General features: G+C 39.2%; 2 protein-coding genes across 4 annotated transcripts in view; both read left to right on the forward strand.

Annotated features, from left to right (window-relative positions):
• SASH1 (SAM and SH3 domain containing 1) overlaps positions 1-24,684 on the forward strand; it is a 552,112-nt gene that overhangs the window by 77,348 nt on the left and 450,080 nt on the right. The window lies entirely within an intron of this gene.
• The window catches only part of GINM1 (glycosylated integral membrane protein 1), a 785,919-nt gene continuing 771,910 nt past the window's right edge, over positions 10,676-24,684 (forward strand). Inside the window, exon 1 of one of the 2 annotated variants that reach the window (XR_014562445.1) lies at positions 10,676-13,800. The gene's annotated coding sequence lies outside the window, so the exon portion shown is untranslated. The remainder of the gene's footprint in view (positions 13,801-24,684) is intronic. The other variant, XM_083731836.1, reaches the window with a different exon arrangement.

The following is a 24,684-nucleotide window of genomic DNA, read 5'->3' on the forward strand; positions in this document are numbered from 1 at the left end:
GCATGAGAAGAATCTGCCACATTTTAAGTTGAAAGCAAGCACAAGAAATTACAACCTAAGACCTAAATTTCTAGAATGTTAAAACTAGGCTAAACTAGAGTTTTATCATGCAAATCCTTTCTCGACCATAATGTTGCCTGCTGATACTATAATCCATAAACCCATGTGCTACTAGATGCAAATGAAGAGCCTGTCTTCTGTTTTGTTGCGCCAGTGCAATGCAGTCACAATTTATTCATAACACAATTGTTTTAGCTGTTACCCTGCAGCTTGGACAAAGCTTCAGTTCAAGCATGACAGTTTAAAACAGGTGAAAGATCTTTACTATTTAGTGTCAATCAATGTATACAGATTTCTGAGCAGGTTTTGATGTCAAATAGAAGTCTAAGTAATTAATATTCACTTATCTGTTAATGCATTATTAGACAGTGGCAAAAAAAAAATTCTTACAGAGAGCCAGTTTTACGGTACTTATTTTTATGTGGAGGAGATGATGGCAGCAGTTATATCAGGGCTTAATGCAGTCCATTTGTATTTTTCTTAAGCCACAAATAGCAAAAGGAATAGAGTGGATACAAAATAGTTTATCTTTTGTTTTGTTCCCCCCCTCCCTTTCTCCTTCTCCTTCTTTATTTCTTTGTCATTCCCATGATTTATTTTCCTATTAGACTACTTTCATTGAAGGAAGTAATATAATTTAGGAGATCCCTGGCACCATTCTTTGACAAACAGGATCCATTGTGGGAAAAAGGAAGAAAGGGAACTGGTTTACCCATTTATTTCTGACAACATTGTGCTCACTAACCATGTCTGATATTTGAAAACATAATGGGGCTACTATGATTGAAAAGGGCAGAGAGGACGGTGATGGGAATTGCTTTGGGAAAAGGGCAGCATTGACCAAATAACTAATAACATCTAATAGCCTGCTTTTTGTTTATGGTTTAAAGAGTTCACAGAACTGTCTTCAAAGCAACTAACCAAGAGACAACCACTTCCCATCAGAGCCTCCTGAAGCTTTGTACATGGAAGTGAGGAGCTTGAGGGGAAGAGAATGTCTAAATTTAGTCCCAACAATCTATTTTAAGTTACATTCAATATGTGGAAGGACATGAAAGCTATCTAAAAAATTGAAGAAGCATTTCATTTTTAATTTTTGTTGGTAATCTAGGAAAATGTTATGAAAACTAGAAATTTTCCCAGACTGCATTCAAATGTAGAACTAAGCTATGACTTCTTTAGATCAACTCCTATTAAAAGAGTGGCCACAGTGACTTCTGCAGTAGTGACTTGTCTATGGTTTTAGGTCAAACTTCCACATCCATTAAAATAGGAGAAATGCATCACTCACATCGACATTATTATTAAGTTTTATATTTATTCTTTGTTGCATTTTAAAATTATTTTTATATTAAGTAAAGTGGTTACCTCTGAAAGTAAACCTTTCTTGAGCATAAGAGTGAAGTATATTGGTAATATCCAATGATGTCTCCCTGGTTCATCACTGCTTGTGAAATGTAAATCCACTTGGTTCTCTTCTTCCAATGCCAGCTGCTTGCACTTCCAAAATCTGTTCTGGATCTTTCATTAACCCTCCAGAGCAGATGGGAGGTGGTATACAGGGAACTGCAGTCAGTGGGTTATTAATTTTGAGGTGAATTGGAAGCTACTTGTTTTTCCTTTCCCCCTTTATTGAAAAGAAACAAAGGAAAGAAGAAGAATGGTGAAAATGAGATATTGCATTACTTTTGGGATGTTTTTTGGTTGAGGTAGCAATATAATTATAGCACCAGCAGCATATCTTAGATATAAATGTTCTAGCAAGTCTCATCCAAGGGAGCAGCTGTATCAGAAGCTTCTCCCATTCCCTTTTATAAACTGGCAAATAAGCAGAAGTTCAATCAGCATGCTGTTGAGAGGTGGGGGATAGTTTGATGTGATAACAGGGTATATTCTCTGCCCACAGCACTTGCTAATTGAGTGCAAAGCCTTGTAAAGAACTGCACACAGCGCAAACTATTTGCCACGTGGACAGGTGGGAAACAGAAATGGGTACAGCCAGATGCTACCTGGTTTCTGTGTCTTGCACTGTGTTGAATGATAACACCTGAGGCCTGAGAAAGGTTTGTGCAGAAGCATAATGACTTCAGTTTTCAGACATCTGTATCACATAGTAGAATTTGGTATGGCGAATATATTCTCACATTAAGAATATATACATTCTACAAATCCTGTGAATAATTATTTTTATACTGTACTAACTTCTTTAGACCCAATATATACAAATCACATAGAAATCTATTCCAGGCAATATTCTGCATTTTTCAGAACATATGACCACTATTCCTTCTACACAGTTACATTTTTGCAATCACTCTGCAAATGAATGTCACAAAGTTCTATATTTTTAAGGGATCCAGAATGTTACTGGCTCTGTGAGTGCTATTCTTTTGGTTAGCCTGGCCATCAAAATTGTGCTACTGAATCACCTTCCATTTTCATTTTGGCTTAATCCACAGCAACAGTCAAGTGAAAATTCATTGCACTTCCCATGTGTTTCATTATACTATAAAATCACTTAGTTTACATGGAGATGCACTGATTCTCATTTAGTCTCAATTGGACTATATACTATAATAAGTTCACATCATAGTTTGAGTCAGCCTTAGCACTAATTTTTACAGAGAGTGAGGTGGAGAGTGTAACCTTTCTCTTGTTTCTTGATCTCTTTGTGGCTCTTGATGCCATTGACTATGGTATCCTTCTGGACTGGCTCCATGGGAATTGGAATCCAGAGAATAGCATTGGGATAGTGCTTTTTGGCCCCCTGGTAGTTATGGGTTATGTGTATCACAGGACATAATTTTATCCCCAATGCTATTTAATATTTATATTAAGTTCCTGAGGCCATTAGGAGTTTGGGGCTTCTGTTTCTTGATAACACTGTGCAGGTCCTAATTGGATGCAGTGATGGGGTATATGAGGGAAAATAAGCTGAGCTTGAATCCTGGCAAGATGGAGGGACTGTGGGTGAGTGGTTCTTGGGTCCAAGAGATTGATTGATTAATTGCATGCCATAGACAGGGTCAGATTACCTCTGAAGGAGCAAGTACAGACTCGGGGGGTGTTTCTGTATCCAACTCTATAAGTAGAGGCCCAGGTAGCCTCAGTGGCTTGAAATGCATTTTACAAACTGTACCTGGTACAATAGGTCTGACCATTCCTGGACGAAAAGAGCTTGACCACAGTAGTTCATGCATTGTTGACTTCAAGTTTGGATTATTGTAGTGCACACTCTATATGGGGCTTCCCTTCCACTTGAACCAGAAACTGCAGTTAGTACAGACCTTATCAGCATATAATATCTATGCTCAGAGATCTGCACTTGCTGTGGAATCAATTTACTCCATATGTGCCTACTCAACCACTTTGATTTGTGGAACTGGTATTGTTACTGTTGCAACATAATACTCATTCTGTAGCTGTAAAAAATGGTGGCTCCATTACTTTGCAATTCCTTGCCCATTGACATCAGGGAGGTGCCTTCATTGTGCTTTTTTGGGGGTATCTGTTTAAAACATCTTTCTTTTGGCATGCAAAGCCAGACATGTAGATATTGGTGTGTTTTAATCTTTTTTTACTGTTAATTTTAATTATTTTTCAATTGTTTAAACTGGGTTTTAAAAAAATTCATAATTGTAATATTTCTTGTAAACTGCTTAGAGGTTATTATGTGAAATAAAAATAAATAAATAGAAGGGATTTACTGTTATTCCTATAGAAGCCCCCAGTCAGACATTTGAGTCCTAGGGAGAAACAAAGCTAAATGAAGCTGAAGGAAACTGTAGTCTTTGAACACTTTTGAAGAGCTGAAGTGGAGTCTTCCTATGGCATCAGAATCCACTGTTAGCTTAGGAAAGCAAAATTTTGCAATGAGAATGACATAAGATCCTTACTATTTACATCAAAAGCTGATGAAAATATGACTACTGGTGGTTATTTATTTATGGCTTCTGAATGAAGATTTTATTTTTGTGGCTGAAAATACTGTAGCGTCTATATTGGCCAGGGTTTTTTTTAGCCAGCAGGTGTGCTGCTTACTGATATGGGCATGGAATTTGATGATGACTGTGCATTTGGGATTGCCACCGGTGAAAAGTCTTGGCTAATGAGGGCCTTTTTTCTACAAATCAATTAGCAGAGTACCATGCAGAAGACATATTCCCCCATCTGCTTATTACACTGCTAGACTGTGCTGTTTAGCACATTTGCTTTGGGGAGCCTTGGTTACATCTTAACAAGAGGATAATGAAAATTCTGTTCACAGGAAATTATGTTTTAGTGGGTCTGCACTGCTTCCACTTGCTGGCTTCTCTCCCCCCCCCCCCTAAACTGTCCAATGTTTTGAAGACGGATAAATGTTTTTTAAAAAAAATATTCAATTTCACTTGCTTATGGAGTTACCTTACCAACATAGTTAAGACATTTCTGCAATAGACAAATGGAATTTGGTACAGATAATTATAGGCACTAACTAAATAGAAAAGTTGGATAATTTTGTAATACTTATATGTTTCATTTTTTATTTACAGCAACTAGCCCAATATCTTTCTAAAATGTGTGTGTGTGCATCACACACATGATAAAGCATAGTGAAATGCCTTCTAATTCTTTCAGTTAAAACTACTTTTATGGTGTTATCATTCTTTCACATTTAAATTAGCAAATCCATTTGGCTTCCTTATTCTCCCTTTTTAAAAGGTATGGTTCTAATACTGTGAATTTTGAATACATTAAGACTATACAGCTCAATTCTGGTGCTTTGTATAAACTGTGTAGAATTCATTAATGTGCAGCTAATTTATCCACTGTTAACATTCAGTGATTTAGATTTTCCTTCCATTTTAGTTTTCCTGCATGTTGTTATGCATGTTGTTATGCCAAATACATTCTTCACAGTATCCTAATTAATAATAACCATTCAGTATTGATTTGAATGTATGGATTTTTGTTTCTGTTTACTTAATTCTAATAATTATTGTTCAGTTGAATTATATTTAAGATGCAAAATTAATCTTGAAGACAATCTTCTCAGAAAACAATCTATGGTTACATATCCAATTATCTACTCTGTATTTTTTAAAGTGGTTTGTTTATTTTTTTAATTCTCTTAACATTATTCTCAATACATTTGGATGCCTCTTGAAATATTGTCGTCAGCTGGGGCGGCAGACTTGGTTGCTGGGTGGACACTGGGCAAACTTCTGAATCCAGTCGGTGGACCAAAATGTCACTTTGATATGACTCTGCCCATTTTTTTGCCACCTCTCAATATATCATGGCCAAGCTCAGCACAAGAGTTCCTGTCAGGTACCATTTCGAAATTATGTTAGTTGTTCAGGGTGAACATGCGTCTCAATTCACACAACAAAAAGGCACACAACATTGTTTTGCTCTCACATTTTTGTACTAGAGAAACAATATGACAAGTTCAGTGCAAGTTGCTTGTATAGCTTTTGTGTATGTATATTTTTTGCTTTTAAAATGCTTAAAAGTGGCTCTGCAATTTCATTTTACTCACTGGATAGATTAATCAATTTAATTAGCTAAAAATGGTATCCACACAGGGTGTGTGTGTGTGTGTGTGTATTCAAATTCAAGTGCTTATATAAACTGAAACTAGCAAGCACCATTCACCATTCCCTTTCTCTCACTTAGAATGGAGGCGATGCATTTTCTAAAATGGTGTGATATGTGTGTTATCTTAAAAACTAAAGGTAGCATCCAGTTGTGGCAGTCATTCAACACCCATTTTTAGCATACCACAACAGCCAAATACAATAGTTGTTCTGAACACGTGAAGGTTGTTACACAACCCCTAGTGCAACCATTATTTTACTTCATGACAGGTGAACTTTGTGTGCAGCCTGTAGTGCTGCAGCTCATGCAACTTAAATGTTACTGTTTGTTGTAGATGCAGTGTATAAATCACATTTCTGGCTTGTTCTCATCAGTTCTAAGTAGTTCCAAATATACTTTCTATGATGAAAAATTAAAATGGCACCTATAGACATATGCCAGAAACTGGTGTTCATACCAGTGAAAGTTATTCAGTTATTTTCCTTGACCATTTTCATGTATTCTTCACAGTTGCTCCATTTTTATATTTGTTTTCAGTGATTCAGGTAGGCTCATTTTCTGCCCTAGCACTGAAGGTCTGCAGGCTTTGCTTCACAGCCACTTAATTGCTTAGGTCTTTGTTCCTGCACCCAAGATTAGAGGTAACCACTGAATGTGAAGTCTTCAGTGCCCATTGATATACAGCATGCAGCCTTAGAAGTAGGATGAATTTGTCTGGCTTCATGGCTGCATGCTGTTCACTTCAATTTTCCATTAAATGGCAATTTAAAGACATGGCTCCAGGCCGATGCAGGAGAGAGTTATAAAAAGAGTTTCATTAACAGTTCAAAGTAACATAATTTGAAGCTGAGTAGGTTGCAGCCCACCCTATTTTTTGTCAGCATTTATCATTTCCATTGACTTGCAAATCAGAGCATATTTCATCTTGAGGAAAGGGATCCAGAGTTTAAGAATCTTGATTAAATTTATGTGTCTTGGGGCCAAGTCATTAAATAAAGGACAGGTGACAATCCAGGTATGCCTGTATATGTGTTTTTCTAAAAAATGAATACTGTATCAAGTTGGCATCCAGCCGATACAGATTCCCTACCTGATCACGTAGCAGACTATTGTTTATTATTGTTGTATATTTTGTATTTCTTCCCATGTGGCATCCCAAAGCAATATACAATATAATAAAAACTCATACAAAACAGTTACAAACAAAAAACAGTTAAAACAATTGGGGGGGGGGATTCAGTGTCATACTCTTCCAGTCGTTTCTTCTGTACAAACATTACTATCTTGCCCACATGCTGTTCTGGTCATTCTCCCAACACACACCATTTCAGGTGAGGAGGGGAAGAGGGGAAGCCCTGTTGCACAAGCAGAAGTCCTTGTGCAGGGCTTCCACTGACAGGGCTTATTAGGTGAATCTCGACCATTGCTATTTTAAAAGAAAGCAATTGTTTATAGAAAACAGTTTAAAACAGCAGCAGAAAATACATAATATCAATTCACATCCAGATATCCTGATACAGATATCAGCTGGGAAATCTCCAATTAGAAGGCTCATTGAAAAAGTAATATATTTAGCAGGCACAGAAAAGACAGCAGAGAAGGTACTGGGAGGGTGTTACCACACTAAAATCCTGATTCTCACATCATGTAGAAGAGGCCTCCTGATAAGACAGATGCTTCCTCCTGCAGAGTGCAGTGATCAGTTGCATATGTAAGCTATGAAGCAGTTCTTTTACATATCCTGGTTCCAAGCCATATAATGCTTTGTTCACCAACACCATCACCTTGAACTTTTCCCAGTAGCTGGTTGGTAGTCAGTGCAATTATTTCAGTATTGATGTAACATGATGGCAGTCAGGGGTGCCACCTTGAATAAAATATTGGGGGCCCCAGGTAAGCCCCACCCCACATAATTGATCACAGGATGTGGTACATACACACCATTTGAATGGCAATGTTCATCAACTTTTGGGGGCCCAGCCCCCTCAAATATTTTATTGGGAGGTGAAGACTCCTCAGCCCTTAGGTGTTTGCTCCTATGATGGCTGTATTCTGTCCCAGTGAGCAGTCCCAACTGCTGCATTTTGCAGTAGTTGCAGCTTCCAGGTCAGCCAAGAGGTATTCGCACATAGAATATATGACAGTAAAGATGTAAGCAGGTATGAGGTGTGCACAAGATACACGCTAGGTTATCAAAGAAGAATAAAATGGTGGGTGCCCAATACATTTATTCATAATTTCCTTCTCTTTACTACTGCTTGTCACATTTTCAATACAGTTGGAATGGGGTCGATGATCCATATAGAAAGATCCTTGATGGGGCCTAGTATTTTGCTTTGGATCTGCCAGTTGTGTAAGAAGAATAGCAGTTGATCCAAGCCCCATTTACATTTTGCCCAGTGCACTAAATAGCAATGATTTGCTGTAGCTAAACTTTCATGCATTTCTGGAGTACATTAGCTAATCTGACTAATGTTCTTCAGAGGGGGAAAAAGCATGTTCTTTTGGAGGAAAATTACAGGTTCCAACATTTCCCTTGCCCTGCTTTTTACATCTGCCTGTTTGAAAGGGTAGCTTTCTTGATACAAAGAGCATCCCTAACAGTCTTCAGCTCAGAACGATTTTATGTCACAGTGTCTTGACCTTTCCCTGGGAAAAATATTACCTAAAAAGGAAAAGAAATGTGGTTTCCTTCAGGCCTTTAAAGATTCCAGTGATCATTGTCAGCTAACTATCCTTTCTGCTTAATACGTTGTCAGGTTCCACTTACAAGAGCCTTGTATTTGGTGCATAGCATATCTTATGTTCCAACCTGCAAGGTAAATTCCCCCCTCTTTAACCTTTGTTGATCTCTTTTGCCCATGCAAAGGGTTTTACCATGTATATATTCAGTGCTTTTTTATACATAAAAATGTTTAGAGGTACTTTCATTTTCCTACTCATATTGAAATGCTGCCCCTCAATGAGGCCAAACTTAGATTCATAAAATGTTTAGGGGCATGCATACCCCCGCATATCCCCAGAAAAAAGCACTGTGTATATTCTATTTTTCATAAAATGCTTCAGAGATTTACAGAAGTAATGGCTGAATTACATTAGGCTTTGCCTCATAATTAATTTTTTTTTAATTTCTCTGCAGTTAACAGTATTGCAGGTTTTTTTTATTTCTTTGCAGTTAGCAATATTGCAACACATTTGAAACAAGCAAAATGAACACAAAGTCATTCAACTTTCTACTAGCATATTTTACAGAAATATAGAGTAGAAGTGTATGCAGAATCAATTTAGATCCACTTTTAAAAGATGCAGCTAAAAGCAAGCTATGCACACATAGGCATTTTTCAGCTGGGTAGGAAATAAATTCATGAAGCAGTTATTCATTTTTGTGATACTAAAACAGCATTAGTAGTAACTAATTATCACTATCACAACATTTATATAATTTGTTAATTGCTGTTCAGGTTCTCCCTTGCTCTCCAGTTGCCATGTCAGATAAACAAGAAGGTTGCAAACACCTACACATTTTGTATCAATTTAATTAATTTGCATTGCACTCTAGCAGCAGGAGTCTGCTCAATAAATGTTAGCAATGCTCTTAGAGGGATTGAGTAGGCTGATGTATCAAATAGGCTTTTTATTTCTTGTCTTAATGCTTGTAAGTCTACTGGACAGTAGACTTTACAAAGAATAATCAGGTTCTGACATCAAGCTTGTGGCATCATGTTTACTTGGAGATAATTGGATAAGGATGAGTATTTTTTATTTTTTATCTCTAAATATAGTCTAGCTGGGTTCATTCAACATATTTGCCCAATGAATAATATGTTTGTTCCCTGATCTATATTCCATCTGGTATTACTGCAGGCTAAGCTGTTAAATTTCAGTTATCTGCCGAGGCTGTTTATTAGAAGTGATTTTTGTTTTGTTTTACAGATACAGAACTGCACACAACTAGCCACTGGTGTTTTGTTTTTAAAACATACTGCATATTTATGATGCATGCCACACTGTTTAATCATCTGATATACTACTCTCAACTTTAAGAAACTACTTGAACAGAATGTATTATGTTAGATTTTACCATATATTAATTTTGCATCCAGGACAACCCAAGAGAATGAACCATGCTCTGTTGTTAGTGTTATTCTAAAGCAGCAATGCTGCAGCAAGCAAAGGCTCTAGCAGCTCAGTCTGCTGCTTGTGGCTGGAAAGCCAAACAGGAAGTATGTGACTGTTGCCATGAAAACGAAGGGGCAGTCCATTCTCCTTATTGAGCACAGGATGTGAGCTCAGTGTGTGTCATATGACCTGTACAGGATGTACGTGGGTGGAGTTTGGAGTTTCTCTCTGTTTGTTGAAGAGAGCAGACATCTTTTACTGTATGGCTGCTAAAGACAGGAATAAAAGCATGTAGTTACATTTCTGTCTGTGTCTGATTCCCCTCCCTGGGGATATGCAGGGAGCAGTGAGGAGGAGAAGCAGTTGGTGTGTTTTTCTCACAGCCTGAGGAAAATCGCCGGAACGGACCTCGAATGTTTTTCCTGCCGGGAGTCGCCGGAGGGAGGTCAAAGGAATTCAGCCGGTGCCTGGACTGATAGGCACATACCTCTGAACGGGCTAGATTTCCAACAGTGGTAGCAGACGCCGGTTGCTGTTTTTCATCGACCTCTGCATCAAGAAGTGGCCTCCATGGAAGCCTGAGGTGAGAAAGCTGATTCTCTGCAGCCAGAAGCTGACCAGAGCAAGCTAGAAGTCAAGCTACGGAGCCCAGGTATGAGATTTTCGGGCTTGGAAGTGTGAATGCAGATTGATTCATTCTCTGCTTCAAGGGAGCAAGGTTTGGGAAAAACAGCTCCGAGAGAGAAGAGCTCTGCATTCCAAACATTCCTGTGGTTAATCCTGTCCAAGGGAAGGAATGCTGTTGCTTAGCAACGAAGGCCAGTTTCACGAGAGGGCTGGAAGTCAGGTTTTGCCTCGGAGAGGCAAAAACAAGGTTTTGTTTTGACTTAGGCCCAAAGGAACTGTTGGAAAGGGACTTTCCAAAGCGGCCAGTGTTATAGCTGCCAGGTGCACAGAGTGTAAACAAGCCAGCTATTGGATTTTAGAGGCTTGTGTTTGAGAGTCAATGCAAGGACTCAAAATGGATGCCAAGAAGGGGGGAGGCCTGCCTTCTCCAGACCTCCTGACCAGTGACAATTATGCATCTTGGTCTATTAAGATGAAGGCCTTGCTGCAGAATCAGAGACTGTTTGGGGTGATTGAGAACCCCATCCCTGCAGCACCAACGCGTGCTTGGGAGTCACAGGATGTGAAGGCCAGAACTGCTATAATTCTGTGCGTGTCAGACTCTCAGCTTATTCACATACAGCATTTAGAGCACGCGAAAGATGTTTGGGACACGCTGAGAAGGACACATCAGAGAGATGCAGGTTCTTCAGCGTTGCTGTATTTTGAGAAGCTGACCAACCTGAGGCTTGCGCCTGATGGAGATGTTCAAGCGCACCTGACGGAAATGAAATTTCTGCTTCAGCAGATGGTGGAACGGAATTTCCGTCTGCAGGAGGAAGTGTTTTGCTTCATGGTGATCAACAGTCTGAATCGGACTTACAAAACAGTTGCCAGTCAGCTAGGGTCTCTCCCAGCAGCTGATCTAACGTTGGACAGGGTCTTTGCCGTCGTTCTGAATGAACATGACAGACTTGCCGCCCTGGACGTGAAGGACAGGGGGAGACAAGAACGGAGTTCTGACACCCCCACTGCTGAAGCTACTGGAGAAAACGCTGTAGCTTTGAACGTTGTCCGATGCAACAATTGTGGGCAAACTGGGCATCTTCAGCGGTACTGCAAGAAGCCACGTCAGAACAAAGGAGCCAAGGGAAGCTCCACAAAGTCTGAGGCGTCAGGCAAAGGTCACACCAAGCCAAAGGCAAAGACTGCAAAGGCTTTGATGTCCCTAAAAGCCACACCAGAAGCGGGAAATTTCTTTGTCCTAGACACCGGATGTACGCAGCATATGTGTCGACACAGAGGACTATTTTTTACGTTTAAGAAGCAAAGCTTCGCTGTACAACAGGCCAACGGTCAAGAGCTGGAAGCCACCGGAATTGGGACTGTGTATCTTGAAAGTCTGAACTTGACTATAAACAATGTTTATTTGGTTCCAGAGTTGAAGTACAATCTGCTCAGTGTTTCGCAGATTGCCAAGAAGGGACTAAAACTGTCCTATGATGATCAACACTGCGAGATCTACAAAGATGGAGAGTTGTATCTTTCTGCCAAAGAGAAAGATGGACTGTATTTGTTGAATTTTGATCAAAGTGATTACATGGAATGTAATTCTTGTGATTCTAACATGATTTCTTTTGCAGGTGTAGCCAAGGAGAACACCAAGAAGGTGACCTCGAGAGTCAACAGGGCATTTCAGCGGGTGTATGCTGATGTGATTGGTCCTTTAGCACCATCTAGAGGCAATGCAAAATATTACCTAATATGTGTTGATTCTTTTACAGGTTTTGTCTGGATTTATCTTTTGGAGAGACCGCAAGAAGCCTTAGAAAGGTTTAAAGAGTTTTGTGACAAGGTTAAAAATATGCATGATGCTGACATAAATTGTCTTTGCACAGATGAGAAGCCATTTTTTCTTTCACAGGATTTCCAGAGGTTCCTGAAGAAAAAAGGGATAACACACAAAATTGCTAGTTCCGAAGAAGCTTGGAACAGATGTGTCTGTGTTAAGGTGAACAAAGAATTGCAAAAGGGAATGCATGCGCAATTGCTTAGTTCACATCTGCCACATGAGTACTGGGCTGAGTCGCTAATGTCGTTTTGTTATACGTGGTTGAGAAAGTTTTCAAAAGAGTTGGGAAGTTCTCCTTTTGAGAAACTGTTCCATAGAAAACCTTCTGTTGCCCATTTCAAGGTTTTTGGGTCTCATGTGAGAACAGAAGCTCCAGGTGGAGTAAAGAATGCCAGAGGCATTTTTGTGGGTTATGAGAAGGGTCTCTACAGAGTAATTTTGTCTGAATCTGGTAAGGTGATTCTCACAAAATTTCTAGAGAGTGCTCCTGAACAGGAGAGAGTGATTGTTCACACATTTCCCACTGGTGATGATTCTGATTCTGATGATGATGATGAGTTTGATTTTATTGAGTTTAGTAGTACTGATGATGACAGCGATAGCTCAGACAGCTCAGTTGTCACGGTCATTGAGAGGAAATCTCACATAATGACTAGACCCTCAGAAGAGGAGGATGAACCACTGTTTACAATTGGTACTGGTTCTCCAGAGAGTTCAGAGGCTGAACCAGAAAGCAAAGAAGAGCAGCACCTCTTACGTAGGTCTGAGAGAGCAACGAAGGGTGTACCACCCAAGAGGTATTCACAAGAGTTTGCTAACTTAGCTGTTGCTGTTGTAAACGACAAAGGAGAGATTGAAGCTGTGTCTGAGTCAGAGACAAAGGCACAACAGAGAGTTGCTAACCAAGGTAATGCAGAAGCACTCATTCCTTGGAAGTCACACAACCAGAGAGGTACATTGATAAAACCAGTGGCGGGTAGTTCCAAGGGTGGAACTGAAACAACAGGGGAATGTTATAAGTATAACAACTGTTTGTTTTCTTCTCTGGATGACGCTTTGCTCGCAGCACGCATTGATACTTTAGGGGGAGTTTGTTATTCTAAAGCAGCAATGCTGCAGCAAGCAAAGGCTCTAGCAGCTCAGTCTGCTGCTTGTGGCTGGAAAGCCAAACAGGAAGTATGTGACTGTTGCCATGAAAACGAAGGGGCAGTCCATTCTCCTTATTGAGCACAGGATGTGAGCTCAGTGTGTGTCATATGACCTGTACAGGATGTACGTGGGTGGAGTTTGGAGTTTCTCTCTGTTTGTTGAAGAGAGCAGACATCTTTTACTGTATGGCTGCTAAAGACAGGAATAAAAGCATGTAGTTACATTTCTGTCTGTGTCTGATTCCCCTCCCTGGGGATATGCAGGGAGCAGTGAGGAGGAGAAGCAGTTGGTGTGTTTTTCTCACAGCCTGAGGAAAATCGCCGGAACGGACCTCGAATGTTTTTCCTGCCGGGAGTCGCCGGAGGGAGGTCAAAGGAATTCAGCCGGTGCCTGGACTGATAGGCACATACCTCTGACGGGCTAGAATTCCAACAGTTAGTGCTGTCACCTGGCAGGAAACTCATTGACCCAATAATGTCCCCTGATGAATGGCATTGTCTAGCTGTCCCCAACCCAGGTCATTTCTTACGTTTTCAAAATTTCAACACAGCTCAGGTGGAGAGGTGGAGTGAGGATTTATATACACTCTACTTACTAAGCTCCAACCTATCCCTTTTTTCACGCCACCATTTTGGGGATGTTCAGTAAAGCATTGTATGTACACCATACACCTTTGTCTGTCCAACCTTTCTTCCACACAGAAAAAGTACAAAGCAGAACTACAGGTGTATCCATTTTCTCCTTTGTATGTCTAGATGTGTTCCTTCTTTTGTCTTTGAGGCAAGACCAGTGCTTCCACGAGTTGAGGTGAAGCAATTTGCCTCAGGCAGCAGGTCCAACCCCGTCCCCATCCCCTGTTGCACCACTGCCAGCCCCGCCACCACCACTGCAGTGTTCTTTTACCCACTGCTAATACTATGCCATCAGCACTATGTCATGAGGGTGCAGTTGTGGTAGCGAAGTTGATGGCAGAACAGACACAATGGTGGGGGCAGAGAGGGGGTGCTGTGCAGGGAAGCAGAGAGCGAGTTCTGTGGGGGGTTGGTGTTGGGGGGCAGTGTGACATTTTGTTTACAGCAGTAGAATGTCCTGGGCCGCCCCTTTTCTGAGGAGGCGGGATAAACTCAAAAGTGACAGGAAGGAAACGAAGACCAAGAGTTTCTCTTCCGCCTAATAATTCTTGGTCTGTTTCTATTTCACCATTTTTCCTGTTGGTTCAACAGAAAGTTTGCCAGAAAAGTTGATGCAATGTACAGCTCTTCCAACAATATGCAAAATTATTTTGACTAGTAATAAACTTTAGTCATCATTGATTTTAGGAAACCATCACTGTCTCCTGGGGACAGGATTTTATATCAAGCCATTCTAACATAAGTGGAGAACACCATAAAATCTTACCATCTCTATCTTTTGCATTTTCCTAGCAAGCACTCTATATAAATAGGTGTACATTCTGCTTCACAGGAGTTATTTAATGTATTTTACCAATGTAGTGTTTATGAGTCCTATCAATGGTACAAGCACCAATAGCATTTTTTCCTGGTGAAACTACTTTTAGACTGTGTAAGTAATACTGATTTTTTTAAAAAAATATATACCTTAATTGATGCAGTTACTCTTTTTCCATCAAATTTGGGGAATCTGAATGTGCAATTTGTTGCTTTTATGCCTGAAGGGCAACTTTAATCTTAAACCTGCCCAGGCCACACCTCAGTACCACTTCCTGTTCTGAATCTGGTATTAAGCAATGGCTGTAACTAAATAGGATTATGAGTCACTTACACATTAGTCAGTCTTATGCATGGCTGGTAAAGATATCTGCAAGCTGTTAGTAAGTTTTTATTTACAACAAATCTAATGTTAAAGTTTACAGTTCCATTTATTTCTCTGGGGTGTTTAGCCATTTGGTATGTGCGCAGAAACAGTTTGTATGAGTTCCTATCTGAGGGTGTGTTAGATATCTCTGAGTGTGCTCTGTATGGCCACTTACCTTGAACAGGAGCTCAAAGTGAGTAGGACGAAACGCAGGAAGTCAACAGCTTTCTTTTTCTTAAGAGGAATTGAGAAGTAATAACTGTTCTCTTGGATGTCTACCTTCAATTTCATTACATCTTGCAAAGGCACTTCAGAGAAAGAAAACCCCAGGGTGTTGTGCCCAGGTTTTTAAAGTGAAAAAACATGACGTTTGTTAACAGCATCATTTTTTCCTTTCATGTTAAAAGGTTTAAACAAAGTGTTGGTGAATGTTGGAGCGAAGTGAAATGTGAACTACTATACTGTAAGCTTTTATACTAGGTTATGTTTTCCCCTACAACCATTTATTTTTTCCTTAGCGCTCTCCACTCTATTTGTTGCAGTCCTCTTCAGTTGCTTATGGGTATTGTGGATTGTTGTTTTAAGAATTAGAAAAGGCCACACTGGCTTATAGAAATAACCCTTAAGGAAGGGTAATGGAAAAGACAGGGTTGGCCCTTTTCATTACAATAATGACACTTGATTTCAAGGTTGTCATGAACTGACATGTGGCTTTGCATTTCACATAACACCTGCTCATTGTGACCAGAAGGCTTTAATTTAACATGACATTGTGCCCAATGTGGAGGCAGGGAGAGGAAAGAAAATACAAGGAAAATATGCAACTGAGGAAGAACTCAAGATACATGATGATCCAGAAGGCGTGATAAACATAATCATGGCAGGACAACCGCATTCTTTTACTTATAGATGTGTTAAAAATATGAAGATATAAATATATTTTCCTCCTGTAATAATAATGATATCATTATTTTAAAATTGTTTAAATACAAAAATTATATCATATGTTGCATTTAACAGAACAAGAAGATTTGTCATTTAATGCTGGAGGGCTGTGCATCTGGGCCTGTCTCTGAGGTTATGCAGTTCCAAGTTCCATCCTCAACATTCTTGCTTTAGATGTGAATGTCTGAGCCAAAAAAAAGCCGATGCACGTAGGTTTCATTGAAATCTGGGAACCTGATTTAGTGTTCTTCATATATTGGCCTCCCAGTTTAGACATCCATGCTCAATGTGTAGATGTCAGGGATAGGCCCAGGGAGACATGTGGTCCCATTTAGCACATGGACACCCCCTTGATGAAGTTAATGCATGAAGGAATCCACATTCTGGCTACGATTAATTAATTAAATTTGTATAGTATGCGGTTGCCATACGTCCGGATTTTCCCGGACACGTTCTCCTTTTTGGAGGTAAAATATGGGTCTGGGGGGATTTTAATAACTTGGCAAAATGTCTGGGTTTTTTTGTTTGGTAGCAGGCAAACAGTGGGAACATCGGGGCAGTTTTGCGTGGCTCAGCTGAGGAGTGGGAAGGTTCCCATTCCCCAGCTGAACCAGCTCCGGTGCTCCCCCCACTCCCCCTGCTGTCCTCTCCCCCTCCCTTCCAAATTTGGCAACCCTAGTATAATACCCTTCATCATAGATCTCAGGGTGGCTCACAGCATAAGAATACAAGTTTTTTTGAGTTGAGAATAAAGTAGCACAGGGACGTCACAAAAAGAGATGGTAAGCCATAAATGTGACTGGTATTTCAAACAATTATTTTTTGTACACAGTTGTAGCACGAAAGCATTATAATATGATTTGTCTCTTACATTAAAAAATGCAGCTGGAAAAACACTTTAGTGTTTTTATAAAAAATGGGGTATAAAATATTGCTCATCACAAAGGTTATATGACTGTGTCACTGCCAATGACACCCAACCTTTTAAAAAAAGATAGAAGAGTAGTGCTAAAGGCTTCTGTAGCTGTGGAGGTTCTACTACCTTTCCATTCTTCTAACAAAAATAGTTAGAAAAAAACACAGGGAAAATACAGGATGAGAATGATGGCATGATAGCCTCACATGGGTGCTCAGTAAAAAGCGAGTGAATGAAAAATGCCTAGTGTCGAGGCTCCCTTAATCAATTTGCTCAGGGTTATTTCTGCAACAAATTTTAGAGGGTCCATCTATTCAAGTCCCTTGTCCATGCGTCTAAGAGATAACAAAATGCTGTGCTCTATATTATAAATGCAGAGGAAGACCACAGCAGCTAGAGAAGTGTGTGCAATTTGTTCTGCATTTTTGATAGGCTTTTATGGCATGTAGGGATGAATGATAATAAACTTGCCATGTTTAAAAATATATATAACTAAATATGCTGAGGCACAGCCAAAGGAAAAGCATACAGATGTGTTGATAAAGCATATGGCCATCCATATGTAAAAAACAACAATCAAATTAATTCATGGTTAAATCCCTGAGGTGTAGCATATGCAAAAAGGTTCACTGAAATGTTCCCAACAAAGCTGAAAAAAGACATTCAAATGAAAGGAAGGAAATAAGAAAGAAAGATGCACTTTGAGATTTTAAAATGAATATATTTATTTAATTATTGGAGTAAAGCAAGGGTGTTTTTTTTAGAATTGTCCAGATCCACTGTTACACACATGCAGATAATTCAGTTAAAAGGATTGATTGATTCAAACACAAATCTTTTCAGCACACCTATTTACACTAAATAGCTACTAGAGTTATTGTAGTAAAATCTTGTTGGTTTTTAATGGAAACATTTTCTTGAAAGTATGGTTTTGCTAAATATTTTCACTGCAGTGCCTTTATTGGGGTGGGGCTGAGGGAGGGTTGTGCTTACTACTTACAGTTTCTAAATTCTCTGCACATTTTTTGGACTACAATGTGTGTGTGAGGGGGAGCTGTGGCAGCAACTCTGTGTGTCTTATCAGACTTGCACACACTTCCTCCCTTCTCCTCCTTTGTGACCAGGAGAAGGATTTTTGAAGCTTTGTGTGTAGTTAACCATGGTTCATCATTTCAGCTCATCTGGGAATTGTGGGTTTAAAACAAATATGGTTAGCTTTCAAACAAATCAACTTCAAACCATAGTTTATTAACCTTGCTGTTCAAATTAACCATAGGTAATGTCAACCCTAGGTGCTCATTTGGATGTATTATACTTAACCAAAATCAGAAGTGATAATTTCTAACTCCACCTTTTGGGTCTGTAAGAGGAGGAGAGGAGAAGGGAGTATACAATGCCTGTTCACACCAGTTAACATGAAACTTGGCCACAACTTCAGTTAAAACATTCAGCAACTTCAAACCCAATAATCTACAAATGTAAGGAAGATTGGGGAAGGGCTGTAGTTCAATGGCAGAGTATCTGCCTACAGAAAGTCCTAGATTCAATCCCTTGAATAACCAGGTAGGATTGGAATTTCCTTTGTCTGAAACCCTGAAGAGCCCCTTCCAGTCAGAGTAGACAACACTGAGCTGGATCAGAGATGAACAATCCCAGGCCCAGGGGCCAATGCAACCCTCTAGGTCTCTTTATCTGGACTCTTCCCAGGCTCACAACCTCTGCTTCCTACCCAGTGCTCATCCCATTTTTGCCTCTGTCTCTCCCCCCACCCCCCGACTAGCATATGCCCCACCAGAAGGGAATGTGGTTCTTGGTCTGAAAATTGTTACCCATTCCTGAGCTTGATAGACCTGATTCAGTATAAGACAGTTTTCTATGTTCCTATTATATTTGGGCGGGGTGAGCTTTTGAATTTATTCATAGCATTCAGAAGAAATGAAACATGCATGCTTATTGTTAGATATACATAGTAATGTATAGATAAATTTTTGGCATGCAGTGAATGATTATTTATACCTTACGAAGGGAATGATCAGTCTTGCCCATTTCTGTGGCGCCTCCATTTTGCTCCAGAGAAGGTTCGTAAATTATGCTGTCAAACATCGTTTATTAGGGAGGCAGCTTACCATGCAAAAGTGTGTCCAACTGTTAGTTGAAACAAATAGGCAAATGACACTTTGCCCCAGCCCGTGACTGAAAAGAAATTGGGCTATGTAAAGTTCATGTCACAATTTGTTTTGCCATTTGTTGGGTGTAATTAATTTAATATAGAGAAATTGTGTATTTCCCTCCTCCTTTTCTTCCTCAATTGGAAACAAAATATCAAATCCAAGGCCAGAGGTACAATCCTAATTTTACGCCTTATAATTATTTCAACTATTGGTTAGAAACAAGTACAAATAATGTTCCTTTTTATATACTTTTAAAATATTCAGTATCTTCCAGGTGCACCTGTGGGTAGGTTCTATTCAGCATAGTGGGACTTTATTCAGGGGGGAAATGTGTATGATCAGGTTGCAAATGTTACAAATAATTTTTGTTTTCATTGTAAGCTGATGGTCACTGTAATAACTTATCAGCTCTCCTTTGAATGCTAGTTTATAAAATATGAATTGTCCAGAATGAATGAATGCTTTCTCTGCATAGCAAAGTTTTTTGTAAGATTTTAAGAGAGGAGTTCATAAATACTTGCAGCTGTCTTTGAACAACAGAAAAATTGAAAGTTAAACAAAAGGGCTAGGGAAGGATGACACCCAATTATCCAAACACTGCATGTGCATTTGCAGTTAAGGGGGAAATCCAGTATGGAACTAAGCTTTTGGTTTGCAAGACTGATTAATTTTCAAGTCAGCCACCCAACTGTGTTTTTTCTGGGGAAATAGGAGAATCCATCTTACAATGTAAGAATAGTACTGAACAACAAACATATGCATGTATTGGTCAGTAGTATTAAGTGTTCATTCAATGTATGTACACCAAGTACCCTTGAATTTACACTTATTAACTTGAATGAGTTAACAAAAATCACTGTGTATTCCATAAGAAAAAACAAGTGAAAGTCAGCAAAAAGGGAGAACTTGAATTGGTAAAATATATCATTAGTCTGAACATTTGGCATTCTAAGTAGAACATAATTTATTATGCCCCAGAATTACTTGTTCTAATAAATGATGTTGAAAGCCTCTGATAGCCGCTTTACACAAGCAGTGTCTTTGCTGCTACCTGAGATGACTTAGAAAATAGTGTCCATCAATTCTCCTCATTTGTTATTGGCCTATAAGCATATTATAGCACTTTTCTCTAATCTTATAAAAAGGAAGTTAATCATGACTGTACCACATAAAATCAGTCCCATGACAAACATACTGAGAAATGTACAATACTTTGCAATTTGATTTCTTATCTCCATCCCTGTTTCATTATTGTGAAACATTGTGAGAAATATTTATATACTCTGTGTGCATATAGCAGGGATTCACCACAATTTATGGAAGAGGTATATGATAATATTGTAGAACTGTCCACTGAAGACTCCCTTGTGAGTATGACAGTGCTGTACTGACCATGGCCTTTATATCCTTTATGTCCTGCTCATTCCAGGATGTGGTCTCTTCTAAACCGTTGCATTTTGGAACCACTTGATCCTAGTTATGGTTGCCACACGTCCAGAATTTCCCAGACATATCCAAAATACTGCAGCTGCAGGCAATATCCAGGTGGAAAGTGATGAAATGTCCAGGAAAATCCAGGCGTATGGCAGCCCATGTCAATAGTGTCATTTTTCCCACTCTTCCTCCTCAGAAATCGCTCAAAAACGTCCAATTTCTTTGCGATTTTGCAAAAATAGCTAAACAGCCAGGTTTTCATTTTTTGAAATTTGTCAACCCTATCTTAGCTGTCTTCCTGTTTCCATTGCAGAAGAGTTCTGCTGCTTAACAGAATAAAAACCAATCTGGAGCCCTCACAATGTCTTCGCATCAGGATAACTCAGCTTGGACCGGAACTTGTTCTTTCTTTCTCTCCCCAGGCAGCTATCAAATGTCTTGCCTCCAAGATCCATATTACTTCCAAAGCTTGTCTTCATTCCCTAGCCTTGGAATACTGTAATTATTTTTACCAAAGATAATTTCATAATCAAGTGGTGTTCCTGTCCCTTTTATTGGGCTTTGAGCTTCAGATGAATTGAATCCAAATATTTTTGTCCCCGCTCAGATGCTTCATTCTATGAAATGGTGGGTGTTTCCCACATACCGGTAGCTTTCCAAGGGAAATCTTATTGCAGATCAGTATGGGGTTGTGACAACAAGGCTTTGCTCATAGGGTTCTAAACCATTTTCATGGAGTTACTGGTTTTATTTCCCTGTCCAGAGATGCACTGTTCCCCCCCTCCCCGCCCTCCTCCTCTCGTGAAATTGGAATTCTGTATTGTGTGAATTTCTGTTCTTGTTGATGGAAGGACAGCTAGACCCCCCTCTGTTAGATTGAATCTAGGGGGGCTGCAGCCTTTTCATGTTCAAGGTTTTTCAGTATATCTAGGTGTCAATACAATTCCTTGCTAGCAGCGCAGATTTTCATAGTCAGATTCTTTTTATTTGCTGAAGAAATACTACACATAATCTAAGTACAATATTAAACTATAAAATCAAACAGGATTAAGGAGTCCATCGGAATCATGTCCTATAGGTTTAATAATGAAACTTAAAAAACAAACAAACCAGACATGTGTTTTAACATCCCTATATGCAAGACAGCATCAGACTCGTGTAAATATAAGATGGAAATCACTAAAAGAAAACATTAAATTACTGCAGACATTTATGATAACCTTTTACAATGCAAGATGATATTGTTCACATTTATGCTTCAAGTCAGAAGTAGATAGTCAAGTGTGTACTAAAACTGAACATACCTTTCATATTTGCTTTAAACAGTACAAAATCCATTTAAAAAGAGGAAAGAACATCAGCAATATTGTCATAAAAAGAATAAAGCACCCCACTGTTAGAACATTTTAACCTTTTTTATTATAAAAAAGTTTACAACCATGTGATATGAATAGAAATTATTAGCTGCTCTAAAACACCAAATACTCAGTGGCGTAGCGGGGGGGTGCAGGGGGGGCCAGCCGCACCGGGCGCAACATCTGGGGGTTAGGGTTAGGGGGCGCAAATCCACGGGTTAGGGGGTGCAAATTACTTGCCTTGCCCTGGGTGCTGACAACCCACGCTACGCCACTGCAAATACTTCATAACAACTGATAAAAGTGGTGCATTTTTATGGTTTGCAGATTAACTGTTTGTTTTAGTCCCTTGGTAAGACTTTTGCTACTATATAATCCAGAAATTCTGGGTTTTTTTCTTTTAGGATTATCGTTGGTTCCTTCTTATCCCTTGTTTTCTTCCTAATAATGTTAACATAGCTTTGATTTATCATTCTGCTAGTCTGAAGAACAATTTCCAATAATCACATTAAGCATGTTGATATGCCCACAATGATGAAGGTTCCCTATCACAAGCGGAGACAGGTTGTCCCATCAAGAAGTTCTTGCTAATGTTTAGTCTAAAACTTTTTTCATGTACTTTGAAACCATTGGTTCCATTGCTACCTTCTAAAGCAAGAGAGAACCTATTTCGTTCATCAGTTTATTTGGCAGCCCTTCAAATATTGGAAGATGGTTATATCACCTCTTAATTATCCAGGCTAAACATACACAAGTCCTTCAACTTGGCCTCCAGGCCTCTCACCATGTTTGTTGTCATCTTCTGTAAATGTTCTGGGGAGGGGTGAATCACTGGTTGTTAACCTGGACACAAGTGAAGAGTAAAGTTAAGGAAAATATTTTCATTCCTTTCTTCATTTGCCATGACTTCTTCTTCTCCTTTCTTTGTCATGGGTTCCATGGTGCCAACCAGACTGGGATAGGGATGACAAAATCTGGCAGAGGAGGAGGATCCAGAGTTGAGAAGTGGGGAAAAGCGAAGCAATGACTTGGGCGAAGTTCTTTATTGCTAGACATCACAGAAGGAGAAAGGAGCTGTCTGAGCCAACCCCTACTCTATTCCTTGAAAGTGAAGTTCTTATGGTAGCTGACCAGCCAGCAGGGCTGGCTAAGTCAGAGGTGGTTGAAGAGTCAGAGGAACTGACTCTGGCCCCAGTGCCAAGGAACAGACATGGCCTACCTGCAAGAGCACACACTTTCAGTGTAGTCTTATCACTGGAGACCACCCTGCTCTTCAGAAGTTGCATGGGACAACATCTTTGAATTGGGACAATGGCTTGGCTATCTTCTAGCCATTAATTTTAGGACTCTGCTTACAGATTTAGGAATCATATATCCTGTACTTTGAACTAATGCTGAGACTGTGCACTGATTTTGTGAAGAAAGTTTTCATGTTTCCTTGAGCTCATAGTCCAAGTATTGTGTCTGAATGTGGAACATTCTTTGTTTTGTGTAGGTATAAACTGAAGAGGACAGCTATTTCTGCTTTAGGGGCAAAACTATTTTTTAATGTAGACTAGTCTATTTTTGTTCTTAAATTATTCTTGTGGGCAATAGGGAATGTTTTGGTTCATTTTTATAATAGTGGGGTTTATTTTTGCTGCTTTAAGTTTGTTTAGGAGTGCATCCATGCAGCCTAAATATGTTTATTTGGAAGTTAGCATGGAAGGATGTGTCAGTCTCTGTTCTCTCAGTTTCTTATTTATCTAATCCTAATTTCAGTTTATCATATCTTCAGCAATTTGCATTTTTTTATGATAAAAACATCTTCATGAAAATTTCCTAAGCATTTTAGTGTGAATTTATCCTAATAGACACATTTTTATATGCAACGTTGACTAATGTACACATCTTTGTAAGCAATTTTTCCTAATATAATGCATTTTGTAGGTTATTTTTTACTAATGTCATGATCTTTCTACACATAATATATGCATTTTTGTAAACATTGGTTGGAGAACTGCATTGCAAAATTTTGAAAAGTGAGAATTTGTGTTTTAACCAGCATATTGCTTTAAAATGTGCAAATTTGATAGATTTGGCTTTAAATATGTACTGAATTGAATTTTTCCTCCATCCCTATTTAGAAGTAAATTCAACCAAATACAATTGACCTTGCTCCCAAGTGTTGCTGAAAATGCAATGTGAATCAACTAGGAATACATCTACTCAGAAAAGTCCTTTTATTTTAAAAATAACATATCTCCGCAGCAACTTATTTTAAGTGGACTTCAACCTAATTGACTTCTCAAATGATCTCTTGAGTGCATGTGAGTGACTGCCTCTCTTATCTTCTACTTTTGTCCCTTGTCTTTCTTTCTTTCCTTCACTTCTCTGCATTGTAATGGAAATTCAATGAGGGATATGAGGGTGCTGGTGCACAATCTTTCACCTCTGACAACATGTACAGTAAGCTGCACACAGCTGTCATGATAATGACAAGTCTGGTGCACCAGGATAATTGGGTACTTGAAGAAGATTCATAAGGCAATATGCTGCACAGCAATGTGTTATGCCCTGGGGCAAGGTGGAAAACAGAGAGGGTACCAGATAGGGTCGGAAATCTGCTCTTGATAAATAATAATCTAGTTACATGATGCAGTGATGTGATTTTGTTTGTCTGTAAAGTATCTTCCTGTACAT

Source organism: Podarcis gaigeae (assembly GCF_964106915.1).
Source record: "Podarcis gaigeae genome assembly, chromosome: 3".
Taxonomy (NCBI): domain Eukaryota; kingdom Metazoa; phylum Chordata; class Lepidosauria; order Squamata; family Lacertidae; genus Podarcis; species Podarcis gaigeae.